Below are 12,942 nucleotides of genomic sequence, written 5' to 3' on the forward strand. Positions count from 1 at the left end.
CACTTCTGCTCCATGAAAGGACCGTCTGTAAGGAGCTTACAGAATCATGGCTTCGGTGGGGTACCCCTGTAGACCAGTGTTCCCACCTTATTCAGAAGCAATGGTTGCTTAATGAATGAATGAATGAATGAGTGAATTTACTGATTGCTTAACTTCTGGGGACAGAATATCGTGGTGTTTCATAAAGGCATAAACTTTCTACTTAGGTCCCTCTTCCCTGTTTTTCTCCCTGTCAACTCATTTCCCATCATGCCTCCCATTTTAATTCTTCTCTAAATTTGTAAATGAAAGCGAGTCCCTGCTTTAAAAAATGTAGACGTCAGTAAGTAACGCGAATGGAGTATTTTGAGGGACAAAGGCACAGGTTGTTCGTTGTGGCCTAGAGACTAGTGAAAAATGGAATAGGCTGATCACAGCACTTATCCTACTGTATTATAACAGGCTGTTTACTTGTCCAATATCCCCTCTTTGATGTAGCCCTGGAGGGCAGGGACCATGCTCTATTTCTCTCTCTCTATTTCTATTATCTAGACAACTGGAACATAATAGGCACTCATTAAATATTTGTTGAGTGAATGAATAGGAGCATGATCAAAGGAAGGGAGAGGGGGGTCGGGAAATGAGTCTCTCAGAGTATGATTAATGGATGTAATAGTCCAATCACCTTGAATTTGATCAAAGGCTTACTGGAGGCTGCCAAGAAGCAAGAGCTCTTGGAGGTGTGGCAGGTAGATCTACTCATTAACAGCAACGAGTCCTTTCTATTTCTACAGGTCCTTGAAGACAATATGCTAACACCTCTTCACTTGGTGCATGGAACACATGGAATAATCATTTGAAATAGATGGCTCTTTAACTCTAAAGTCAAAACAATTTGGTGTTTTTTAACATGTAAAAAAATGAAATTCCAAACTACGGATTGTCCCTGAACAGTGAATATTTATTGTTCAGAATGCCCAAGAGAGCAAGCTTCCTACATTGTCCTGGACATACTCAACCCCCCGGAACAACCATGTGGTTTGAATAGAATTCACTGTTTTCCTTTCGATCCCACCCCGCTGGCCAGAGTGATGGTTTCAGAGGTCAGTACGTAACCTGATCCAGGTCAATCATTTGACCCCTTTCCTGGCCACAACCCATGGTTCAGAGTGAGATAAGAACTGAGCCTAAGAGGGGCCAACGAGAGCCCTTCCCTGGGTTAGTATGAGGGTTTCAGGTCTCTGGGGGTAGAGATGTGAGCCTGTGGGTGGACCACACCACCCACGGTGCAGAAGGAGCTGTTCTCAGCAGGAGAGAGACTCCGGAGTCCGAGAGAACATCATGGGCGTCACTGGGCGGGCTTATGAAACTTCGCTCTGCCACACACATCTGAATAGCTTAGGTATCTGTCACCTGCAGCCAGAAGAGGTCTAATAGCCTCAGCTCGATGCTCTAGGCTCAGCAGTATCAGGTGAGGTTAGTGCTGTTCTTGGTATAAAAAGATGATTCCGTCGCATTTACATGTCCTCACGCAATTGTTAGCATCCAGCTGCTAACGCAAGTAGCTCTCCACGCAATTCAACTCCTTGTGAAACCAAACACAAATGACTTCTTTTCAAAATTCGGTTTCGTTTGTTTTGAAAAATACAGCTTTCTGTCTTGTGCCATTGCAATATTTTATTTTGATGGTTTAGAAATTCGCTTTAAAACTTTCAAATGACTCTTATCTGCGTTGATGTAGTTCCTAGACTATGTCAGTCAAATGTTGGTCTCTGGGATTTTTTTCCCTATCTGTTGTCCTCTAGGAACTTCTGCAGCTGGCTGCCTCACTTAGCTAATTTACAAAGGAAGATAGTCTTCTTTCTTTAAATTAAAAAAAAAGTACAGAAATTGCTTTGAGCTGCTCCCCTCCTCTCATGGATTTCTTAGATCTGGGCCACATATTTCTGTTTCATTTCAGCCAAAACAACACAGCATAAAACCAAAAGCCCACAGGAGAAACTAAGAAGTAGTGAAATAAATAATACAAAAAATTTCAAATATTTAAAAAGAGTGTGAGTTTTTTGTTTGCAAACAAGACAGAATGCAATACACTATCCACTATGGGGACTACCAAGGAAGCAAACTCAATCTTAGGCTGAATAATAAAAGACTATCTTCTCTAAAACAAGGAAGATGATTGATAGTTCTCTATCTTTCATTTATCAACACGATTACCATGATGTGTCTGTGTTACGATGGGCCATTCAGGATGCCACGCCCGGAGAGTGACAGTCCCCAAGTGATGAAGGTCCAGCGTCTAGGAAGCTGTAGATGAGGAACGAGTGAGAATACTGAGAATGAGCCAGAAGCAAAACTAAACCGTAGAAGGTGAATTACTACGTTCCTGTCAGGTGGAAAAGAGTAACTACTTACCAAGGAGCTTACGGAGGGGGTTGAGGCAGAGTGTGAAGATTCAGAGTTCTAGAGTCCCCACTTGCTGCCCTTCAGCCGTGGATAACACAGCGTAAAGGGCAAGTAGAGACCTTCACTCTGCCACCTAGGATTACGTAGGTTTTAACCTTGGAGAAGCTCGATTTTTTTTCATCTATTAAAATAGCAATAATACTATTAAACTGCTGTGTTTCTGTGAAAATTAAGTAAGATAAAGTGTCACCCAAATACCCTCCAGGTGTTCAGCCTCTCCTCCAGATACAGAATGTGCACGTATCAACGACCAATTAACGCACTAATGAGGGGCGCGCCAGAATGGTACAGCTCGTTCAGAGGAGTATCGTAGAGATGGAAATATGTATAGTCACTGCAAGAGAGACTACTTGGATGAGATTGCTAAATTAGTCACAAAATTGGCGAATTGGACAGTGAAACCGTAAACTTAGGGGATTTTCTTTCCTCTGGAGGGAAATCGTTTACATTTCTGTGTGTAGAGGAGGGGGAGATCTTTTTTCCTCTCCTCAATCTAGGTTACGTAGTAGAGGGTCTGTAACTAAGATTGACCAAGGACAGAGCAATGAGAGAAAAACAGAAGTCGGTTAGCACGTGCAGGGTGCCATACGTGGGAGCTCCCAGAGCTGCGTAAGTCAGAGGGGTGGTTAGAACCTGGGTTTATTTATTAACTTAGGGTAAGACAAAGGAACAGGGGTTTAGGGTTCTGGGCCATTGAGTGGCTGAAGTGGGAGACAGATTATGGGAAGGGGGAGGATGGTAAGTAAATGTCTATTAGTAACATCACTTACTACTTCTCCCTGATCCGACAGGGAGATACCTTTTTAAAAATTGAAATTACCTTGGTAAATGTAAGCCTCCTTTACAGAACGAAAACTTTGGCCCTGTTTTTTACAGCTTTTCCTGCATCTGCTGGTTCTCAATGGCTTTTAGTTCACAATAATCCATGTATCAGAGGCATATTTTGAGGCGGTGTTTTTTGGTACCCCTCATGTAGGGCAAAAATACACTTGTGTTGCATTCGGATAAGAAACGCTTTCAACACGTTAACACCCACCGTTAGAGAACTGTAAAATATCCTAGTTGATAGTGAACTCTGAGTCACTGCCCTGCCTCCAGAGAATGAGATCATGCTGGGGTGGGGCTGCGAGGTGGCGCTCCCCGGTGAAACCCACAGGACATGTGGTCATCCTGTTGCTTCCTTCCAAGTGGTTGGGTCCCCCCACCCCACCCCCCGATGCTTTAATAGACTAACAAACTGTCTCAGGCTCCATCCCACCAAAGTCCAGTTCCATTCTCAGTTTCCCTAGGATTCCTGGCATCTCAGATACTTCTGGTCACTTTGAGGCCCTGCCTGTGATGGTGAGCTTTCCTTGTCCCCCTGGCCAGATTATGGCGAGCAGTTATTCAATCAAATATGAATCTGGGTGTTGCTACAGAGTTGATTTATTGATGTGGTTAATATCTATGATCAGTTGGTTTTATGGGAAGGAAATTAACTTGATAATACGTGATCCAATCAGTGCAAAGGCCTTAAGAGCAAAGCTGGGATTCCCTAAGGGAGAAGTTCTGCTTCGAAACTGCAGCTTTAGCTCCTGCCTGAGGTTCCCTGTCTGCCGGCCTGCTCCGCAGGTTTGGGACTTGCCAGCCCCTGGTCACCAGCTGGACCCCAAGACCTGATCTTTACTGCTCACCTGCTTATACCCATTAACCTTTGTCCCACATGTTCCCTTAAGCTCCTCTTTCCAGCTTGTCTCTTAACGCAGGCAGAAGACCCGAGCGACCTAGCATCCCATGATGGAAATCGAAAGTACCCGTTCAGGCGATAACATAACAACTGCCAGGACGAAGAACTCCACTGACCCAGAACACCCTGACCAGTTGCAGTTTAATGCCTGACTCACGCTTGTGCAGATGGAACAGAGAGTGACCCATGGAGGGACTGCCAGTTACCTTTACCTCGCTATAATACTAAAAATCTCCCCCCAAAGAGAAGCACAAGCCTCATTTACAGAACGTTCCATGGATGTCTACGCATGTTTCCTTAAGGCGTCTACGTGACCTTAGACCTGCCTCTATCTACAATGACAAGGCTCCCTTTCTAAACAGTCATCAGGATGCAGGCTGGCTGGATCCGAGGACCCAGAGAGGGTCCTGCAGGACTAGCCAAGAGGGTCCTTGGCTTTGTGGAGGATAGAAATCAAATGCAAGCTGAGAGGAAGTGAGAGCAGAGTTTATAAAGATTAGTGAAGAGTGCAGCTACGGACAGTGTCTGGGAGACTCAGGAAGGAAAGAAGAGCGAGTCTCGTCTTTGCTTGGGGCCCGGGGTTTTTATTGAGGTTGCTGGTCTGGTGCACATGGCTTCTCAGGCATCCAGGAAGAAAGAGGCATGTTTAGGTGTCCTCCATAAGTCACTTCTACCCTGGAACCAGAGTCTTGATGAGTCCAGTCACTCCTTAGGTGTTACCTATTGTGCTCAAAGACTCCAAAGAGATCACTAAGCGCTTGACTTTACAAGGAGGACGTATCTTAGCTGTTCTCTAAGGCGCGTGTAAGGCAGAGGGGTAGGTCCCAGCAAGCACAGAAGCAAGAAAGGGAGTGAAAAAAGCAGATTTTCATGGGATCCCTTTAGTTTCCCTGTCTCAATCCTAACCCTAAATAAAAGGAACCCATTCACCCTGGCTCAAGGAGTTACGGCTTTGGCAGTTTTCCCTGTGATCTCCTTAGTTGCTGCAAATAAAGCTTCCTTCGTGTGACAACCCCACCTGGCGTGTTTTGTACCTGTGACTCACCGAGGAGTGAACTCCCCTAGTTCTGTTACACTCGCACAATCACATGACCCAGTTCCTTGAAACAAACAAATAAATACATTTATAAGTAAATACACTTATATATAAAATATGTAAGAATATATTTTAAAATACATATTATTAAAATATATATTAAATCAATATATATTATAAATTATATATATAATATATACAAATTAATATATATTAAAAATATATATATATACCGTATTGGTTCTGGTTCTCTTGCCAGCTCTCTTGCTCCCTGCGGCTGCCGCCCTTACTCTGCGCCAAGCTTGTTCTGGGCATGAGCGTTGCTGAACTTCACTAATCCGAGGCAGGCTATGTTACTAACTTTAACATACTTAAAGCTCTGGTGCTTAGGCGATAATCTTTCTCTAGGAAATAACAACAGAGCAGGAAACTGGAGATCATTGTTCTTAACAGCCATCTGTGAGCAGCACAGAAGTATTTCACACTGCTCAGCATTTTCTTGATCCCAGGCTGCTGCTGTGTTGGAGCCCATCCACTCCCAAATCTGTCTTCCTCCACTCTTTTCTTGGATGCTGATCAGGCCTCTAAATTTCAGTCTCCTCCAATGCCAAAAGAAAACCCCAATTTCCAGCCTTCTATTATATGAAGAATATAAATTCCACGGAGGCAGGAATGTTGGTCCATTTTATTTTCTGATATGTGCCAAGCATGAAGAAGAAAACGTGTAGTAAGGCATTCAATAACTACTTACTGGATGAATGAATGAATTGAATGAATTAAATCAATGCAAAGCTTTCTTCTCTCAATGACTCCCATTCTAGTTTAGCACCAAAAGGCCTACTTTGCATAAGAACAATCTTTGCAAAATAAAATGCCCCGTCTTTTGCTGAATGGTTGGCAGTAGGTATGAGTTTATCTTGGCTCTACTCCCCAGTTATTCAAGCACTAATGTAGGTGTCATTGTGAAGGTATTTTGGAGATGTGATTGAAGTCCCTCATCAGCTGATACTGTAGGGGAGATAATCCGATCGCTAATCTAGGTGGCTGTGACTCAATCATTTGAAAAGTTGAAGAGCAGAACTGAAGCTTGTCTGAAGATGAAATCCCGCCCGTGTATGTGTATGGCAGCTTTGGCTTGTGTACAAGAGTTCTAGGCTGCCCTTCTCAAAGGAACGGCCTGCCTTCTGGATTTTAGACTTGCCTCACCAGCCCCAAGAATTGCATGAGCCAATTTCTTATAATAAACCTCTTAATGTATATCTCTTGCTGGTTCTGTTTCTCAGGCCAAATCCTGAATGGTACAGTAAGGTGTAAGGTTGGTGGCCGCAGTCATATTTTTTAAGGCAATTTTTTTTTCCTCCTTCTGTAGAAAGACCCTGGCATGGTGTCTAACACATAACAAACATTAATTAAATGGTAGTTATCATTACTGTTCTAGAATTCAGAGAAAACCACCTACATCCAGGATTTGCTTGGATTTTGCCAGTCTTTGAGATCCTGGTTATTTCTATCTGATAAACTTCCCACACTTAACTGATGGATGATCAACTGAGGGAGAGTCCAATTCAGTGCTATCATTCATTTCGTTCTGATACCGCCCAATTTTAGAATAAGTTTTTCTCTGATAAAATACGTTTAATTGAGTAGGATCCCAGTGGCGATAACCTATAGAAGGGTGTCGTAGACATGGGTCATCTACAACTGTCCCTCTTATTTATTTATTTATCTATCTATCTTTATTTTTTCAACTAGGCTCCATGTCCAGCGTGGAGCCCAATGCCCAGCATGGAGCTTGAACCCATGACCCTGAGATCAAGACCTGAGCTGAGATCAAGAATCAGACACTTTAACTGACAGAGCCACCCAGGAGCGCCTGTCCCTGTCTTTTAAATAGCACCTCTCCACATTCTGCTATTTCCCATATTGTGAATTCTGTCTCCCCAAGGAAGAATTTTTGTTAAATTCTTATATTTCTTAGCTACTTCGCTGCTAGAGGACGGACATGTGATTTAGATCCCGGAGGTCACAGTTACCAACTTGGAGCAAGACTTGGTTTGGAATGAGTTCCCTGAGACTAGGTCTGAGGCCTGACTCTAGGCCTGGGACAGTGGTGGCCGTGGCTCCCTCAACACAATTCTGTGGCACCAGGTGTCATTTCTGAAAGTCTGGTCTAGAACGCAATGCTGCAGCCCCCTCAACAATTCTCAGAGTTATATCCAGGGTTTCATAATAAATCCAAGAGTGGATTGACTGCGAGTAGCTGAGTGCCCTGCCTGATACAAATGAATTGGGGTATGGAAGATGCTTTATACAACTTTGCTGAATTAATTATACATTTTGTACTTACATTTATATTTAAATTATACATGTAAATTATGCCCATGGGGGAGGAGACTTTCTAATAGTACAAGTGAGTAAGGAGAAAAATAAGTCTCTATCCTACCATCCCCAACCCTGCAGTCTGACTCCCGGGGGCAACAACTATTAACAATTCTTCTTGAGTTCATTAAAAAAAATGTTGGTATATGTATACACACACACACACACGTGCATACACACACACACCTAATCTTTTTAAACTCAAAAGGAACACACTGTATTTTTCTGTAACTTGATTTTTAAAAAAATTCTCAATATGTCTTTGTTATCTTTCTAAATCAGTGTAGATTTACCTTCTTATTATTATAGGTTATTATTATAACCTACTGTTATACAGTAATCTAATATATGAATGTGTTTTAATTTATTTAAACAGGCCCTATTGATGGGCATTTAGGTTGTTACTAACTTGTTGCATTTCCCGTGCTGTTGTCAACATCTTTTGTAAGTTGGTACAATGAGGTGTCTTTGTACACACACATACTCATTTGTACAAGTTTATCTACAGAATAAATTCCCAAAGTGGAATTGTGACATCAAAGGGCATTCAAATTTTAAATGTTGATAGATATCGCCAAATTCCCCTCCAAAAATGTTACCGAAATATATTTTACACTCAGCAATTTTCCCCTCAAGCATTAATGAGCTTTAAACTACAGCAGCTGGAGTTCTGTTTGTTTGGTTGTTTTTAGAATTGTGCTTCTCAAACATTGCTTTCTGGGTTTACTTGCTTACTCAAACAAAAGCGCAGAAGTGAGGAGATGGAAAATGAGACAGAACAGAGGAAGTGGAGATGGACAAGCTGAGACCCAAGGACTGAGAATGGCACAGACCAAGGAGCAAGGCTCAGGCAAAGAAGCTTGGGTTGGCAATATGTTGACCAGGGTCGACAAGACGGCAGCTTGCAGGGCTGCCTTCAGATCATCAAAGATGGGGCTGCAGACACAATAGTCTTACTTAGGTGAAGTTTGTCAGTGCAGACGATGCAGGAGCTACATGAATGCAGCCCACACTTACATGGCCTGTCCCAGAATGTGGTCCAGTGTTCTATAAGGTAAACAAAAGAAGCTTTGTGTGCTTCCCAACTTTGGAGGGACCCCTGAAGCCTGAACTGTATGAAATGCTACAACCCCTCTCATATCATTCATATATTCAGGTCCATTAGCTAAGGTGTAACATTAACACTGACAATCAGTATTTCTCTGGCTCTGCTGCCTCCTGTTTTTCAGGAAGACTGGCTTTGCTCAAACCCCTCCCAGGTAGTTCTGACTTGCTCAGGTATTGTCTGCACGTGCTCAGGAGATCAATTCTTTTGTCTGCAAAAGTGAGATCATCTTAGAACCTCCTCTAGTTCTCTGGGTGAATATGATGGTATCTTCTCTGACTGTCACTGTTCAAAGAAGCAATTACACTTTTGGCAGTGAAAGAAACCAGAATATGTTACCTCAAAATATGTCACTTTGGCCTAAGGATTATTCTGAGCTGAAGGTAATTGAGAAGTAGATACAAGAGAAGCTCTCTGCCCTTCCTCTATTTGTCTAAAAGCAGGACATAAACTTTCACAGGTGTCCTTCTCCCCTCTCTACCAGGAAGGATAAAAGTTAGTCACTGAGGACAATTTATCAGGTTAGAGAAGGCACCAGAGGAATCTACATAACAAACTTTACTAACTAGCCTTTATCTACCATTAAATACCCATATATTTACCTTCCCACAGTTTGCTGCCCTTGCAAACCCACAAACCTCTTTCCTTATCCTGTCATGTCTCTAAACATTTATAATTCTTTTTTGAGGATAGTCTATAAACCTGAATTCTAAGCTACTTCTTTGAGTTACCATCTCTGGTTATCCCCATATGTTACATGTATAATACACATGTTAATAAATTTGATTTTCTCTTATTAATCTACCTTTTATACAGAGCCAAGGAACCAAGATGGGTGGAGGAAAAATTTCTCCTTCCCTGCTATTATTGTATCATCATCTATTTCTGTCTTCAGATCTATTAGTACTTGCTTAATATGTTGAGGGGCTCTGATGCTGGTTGTTTATAATTGTTATATGTTCTTGACAAATTGTCCCCTTGATCATTATATAATTACTGTCTTTATCTCCTGTTAATAATTTTGTCTTAAAGTCTATTTTGTCTGATATAAGTATAGCCACACCTGCTCTCTTTCGGTATCCACTTGCATAGAATATCTTATTCCATCCCTCACTTTGAGTCTGTGTGTACCTTTAAAGCTGAAGTGAGTCTCATGTAGACAGCATATAGTTGCATCTTGTTCTTTTAAATCATCCAGCCACTCTGTGCCTTTTGAGTGAGAATTCAATTTACATTTAGTGTAGTTATTGATATTAAGGTCTTACTAATGCTCTCTTATCAAATGTTTTCTGACTGTTTCATAGTTCTCTTATTCCTTTCTTCCTTTCTTGCTGCCTTCCCATGTGAATAGATGATTTCCTGTAGTAGTATGCTTTGATTCCCTTCTCCTTATTTTTTGCAAATCTTCAGTAGGTCTTTGCTTTGTGGTTACCATGAAGATTACATAAAACATCTTGCAGATATAACAGTCTATTTTATGCTGATATGAACTTAACTTTGACCACATATAAAAAAACTACCCTTTTATGTGTCCCCCTTTTATGTTTGTGATATCACAATTTACCTCTTTTTATATTGTGTATTAGTTAAAAATTATTATAGCTGTATTTTTAATACTCTTGTCCTTTAACTTTTATATCAGAATTAAGTGGGTAATCCTCCTCCATATCATGTTTTCAGATTTTTGTGAATTTGACTCTATATTTAATTTTACTAGTGTATTGTATATTTTCATACGTTTTCATGTTACTAATTAGTGTCCTTTCCTTTTAATTTGAAAAAATCCTTTCAGTATTTCTTGTAAGACAGTTCTAGTATTGATTCTCTCAGCTTTTGTTTGTCTGGAAAGCCTTTCTCGCCTTAATTTCTGAAGGACAGCTTTACCAAGTTACATGTTCTTGGTGTCAGATTTTTTTCTTTCAGCACTCTGAATTTATCATCCCACTCTCTCCTGGGCTGCCAGGATTCTGCTAAGAAATCCACTGACAGCCTTATGGGAGTTCCCTTGAAAGTTACAAGCTTGCTTTCTTTTCTTTCTTTCTTTCTTTCTTTCTTTCTTTCTTTCTTTCTTTCTTTCTTTCTTTCTTCTTGCTGCTTTTAAGAATCTGTCTTTGATTTTTGAGGTTTTAAGATAATGTGTTTTTGAGGAAGCTCTTTACGTTGATTTTCTTTGATGACCTATGAACTTCATGAACTTGAACATCCAAATCTCTTCAGATTTGGGAAATTTTCAACCACCATTTCTTTAAATAAGACTTCTGTCCCCTTCTCCTTCTCTTCTTCTGGAATGGTAAGATTGGTTTTCTTGATGATATTCCATAGATCCCATAGGCTTTCTTCATTCTTTTTCATTATGTTTTCTTTATTCTACCCTGACTGGATAATTCCAAGGTTCCTGTCTTCTGTCTCACATATTCTTTCATCTGCTTGATCCATTCTTGCTGGTGATACTCTCTATTGGTTTTGTTTGTTTGTTTGTTTCATTCATTGTATTCTTCGGCTCCAGGATTTCTGTATGGCAATTTTTTTTTAAATTTCTCTCTCATTGTTAAATTTCTCATTTTGTTTGTAGATTGTTTTCCTGATTTCAATGTACTGTCTTTCTGTGTTTCCTTGTAGCTCACTGAGTTTCCTTAAAGCAGCTCTTTTGAATTCTTTATCAGGTAAATTGTAGATTTCCATGTCTTCAGGTTCAGTTAATGGAAGATTGTTGTGATCCTTTGGTTGTGTCATTTTACTTTCATTTTTCATGTTCCTTGGAGTTTCGTATTGCGGTCTCCACAGTTGAAGTAGCATCACCTCCTCTGGTCTTAACTAATTGAGTCTGAGAGAGAGACATCTTTCTTCAGCCCTGCTAGAGATTCTGAGCTATACCTGCTCCATGCTTCTTGCTCCCCTTTGTTTCTTAGGCTTGAAGGACTTCTCTAGATTCTGCAACACACCAGGCTGAAGGTTAACAGTCTATCTTTTGTCTTTCCAAAGGTGCAGTGAAGCTCAAGTTTGTGGTTTCTCCCTGGCTGGCAGATTTGGGCCAGCTTTCTGTGTGTGTTCACTATATGTCTGTCAAAGCCTGTTTGCACTGCAGGTGGGAACACACACAGGGAGCCTGTTACAGGGTGACGGGATGTGTGGGTGAGGCATGCTAAGACCTGGGGTGCCAGTGGGCAGGCAGGAGGGATGGCAGGTGGGGCACTCCTAACAGCTGGGAGTGGGCCTGTTGATGGAGTTCTTTTGCACCTAGCAGGATTTTTGTCCCTTTAATGTCCCCAGAGAGTCCCATCTGCTGCTTTCTCTGCCTCATCCTGCTTTCTACTCATGTAGCTTATGATCAGTACTTGGGTGGGGTTATAGAGAAATGAACCCCTTTGGCAGTGCACTACACAGCTGGGGAAGCTGGGTGCCCATGTGCTCTCCTTTTCCTTGTAGGATAGATCACAGGCAGACAGGGTCTCTCTTGGTCTTGAGCTGTGCCACCATGAGAGAAGAGTAATAAAGGTAAAGTCAAATTGTTCCTCTTATCCACTCCAATGTGTCCAAATCTCTCTCTCTATTGTTTGCTTCAGAAGGGTGCTGTAACTTTTCCTCTAGAAACCAGAACCTCCACACAGGCTCTTCCATCCATGCATAACTGTGTGAGACAGTGTTTTCCAGGGGCTTCTGGACTATAGTGAGCAGGGGCTGAGGTAGGTTCATGGGCCACTGCAGCATCCACAGCTGGAATAAAATTTTGCCTATTACCTTACAAACAGGTGGGCAAGATATAGGATGAAACCTGTAGCCACCGTGCTAGGGTTCCATGAATCCCCTTTTGAGAAACTCTATGCTAAGGGCTAAATTAGTTAATAATACATGCAAAGATCTCAGGAGACTGCTGCAGAGTGGTAGCTATTACTGCACTGGGAACTTGCCATTGGGGAGACACTTGGCATTAATACCAAAAACGGTAATATAATAAGGCGATTGCCTTAATGAAATTAAGTATATCTAAGTTCTCTGGGCACACTGAGGAGGAGCTCCACAAGTGTGCTCCACAGAATTAAGAGATGGTTTTTACCTAGTTGTGATATTCCGCTGAGATTTGAAAAGTGATTAGGTGTTGTTTAGTCAGACATTGGAAGGAGTGGGTGCTTTGGAGAGAGAAATCACGTGGGTAAGTACATGTGTAATAGATGATCACCAGCAAGAGAAAAATATGAAGGAAATGTATGCATTATGTTTCTATTTAGTCTTCAGTCTACACAGGTGATTATT

The sequence above is a fragment of the Ursus arctos genome, unplaced genomic scaffold (assembly GCF_023065955.2).
Source record: "Ursus arctos isolate Adak ecotype North America unplaced genomic scaffold, UrsArc2.0 scaffold_12, whole genome shotgun sequence".
NCBI lineage: Eukaryota > Metazoa > Chordata > Mammalia > Carnivora > Ursidae > Ursus > Ursus arctos.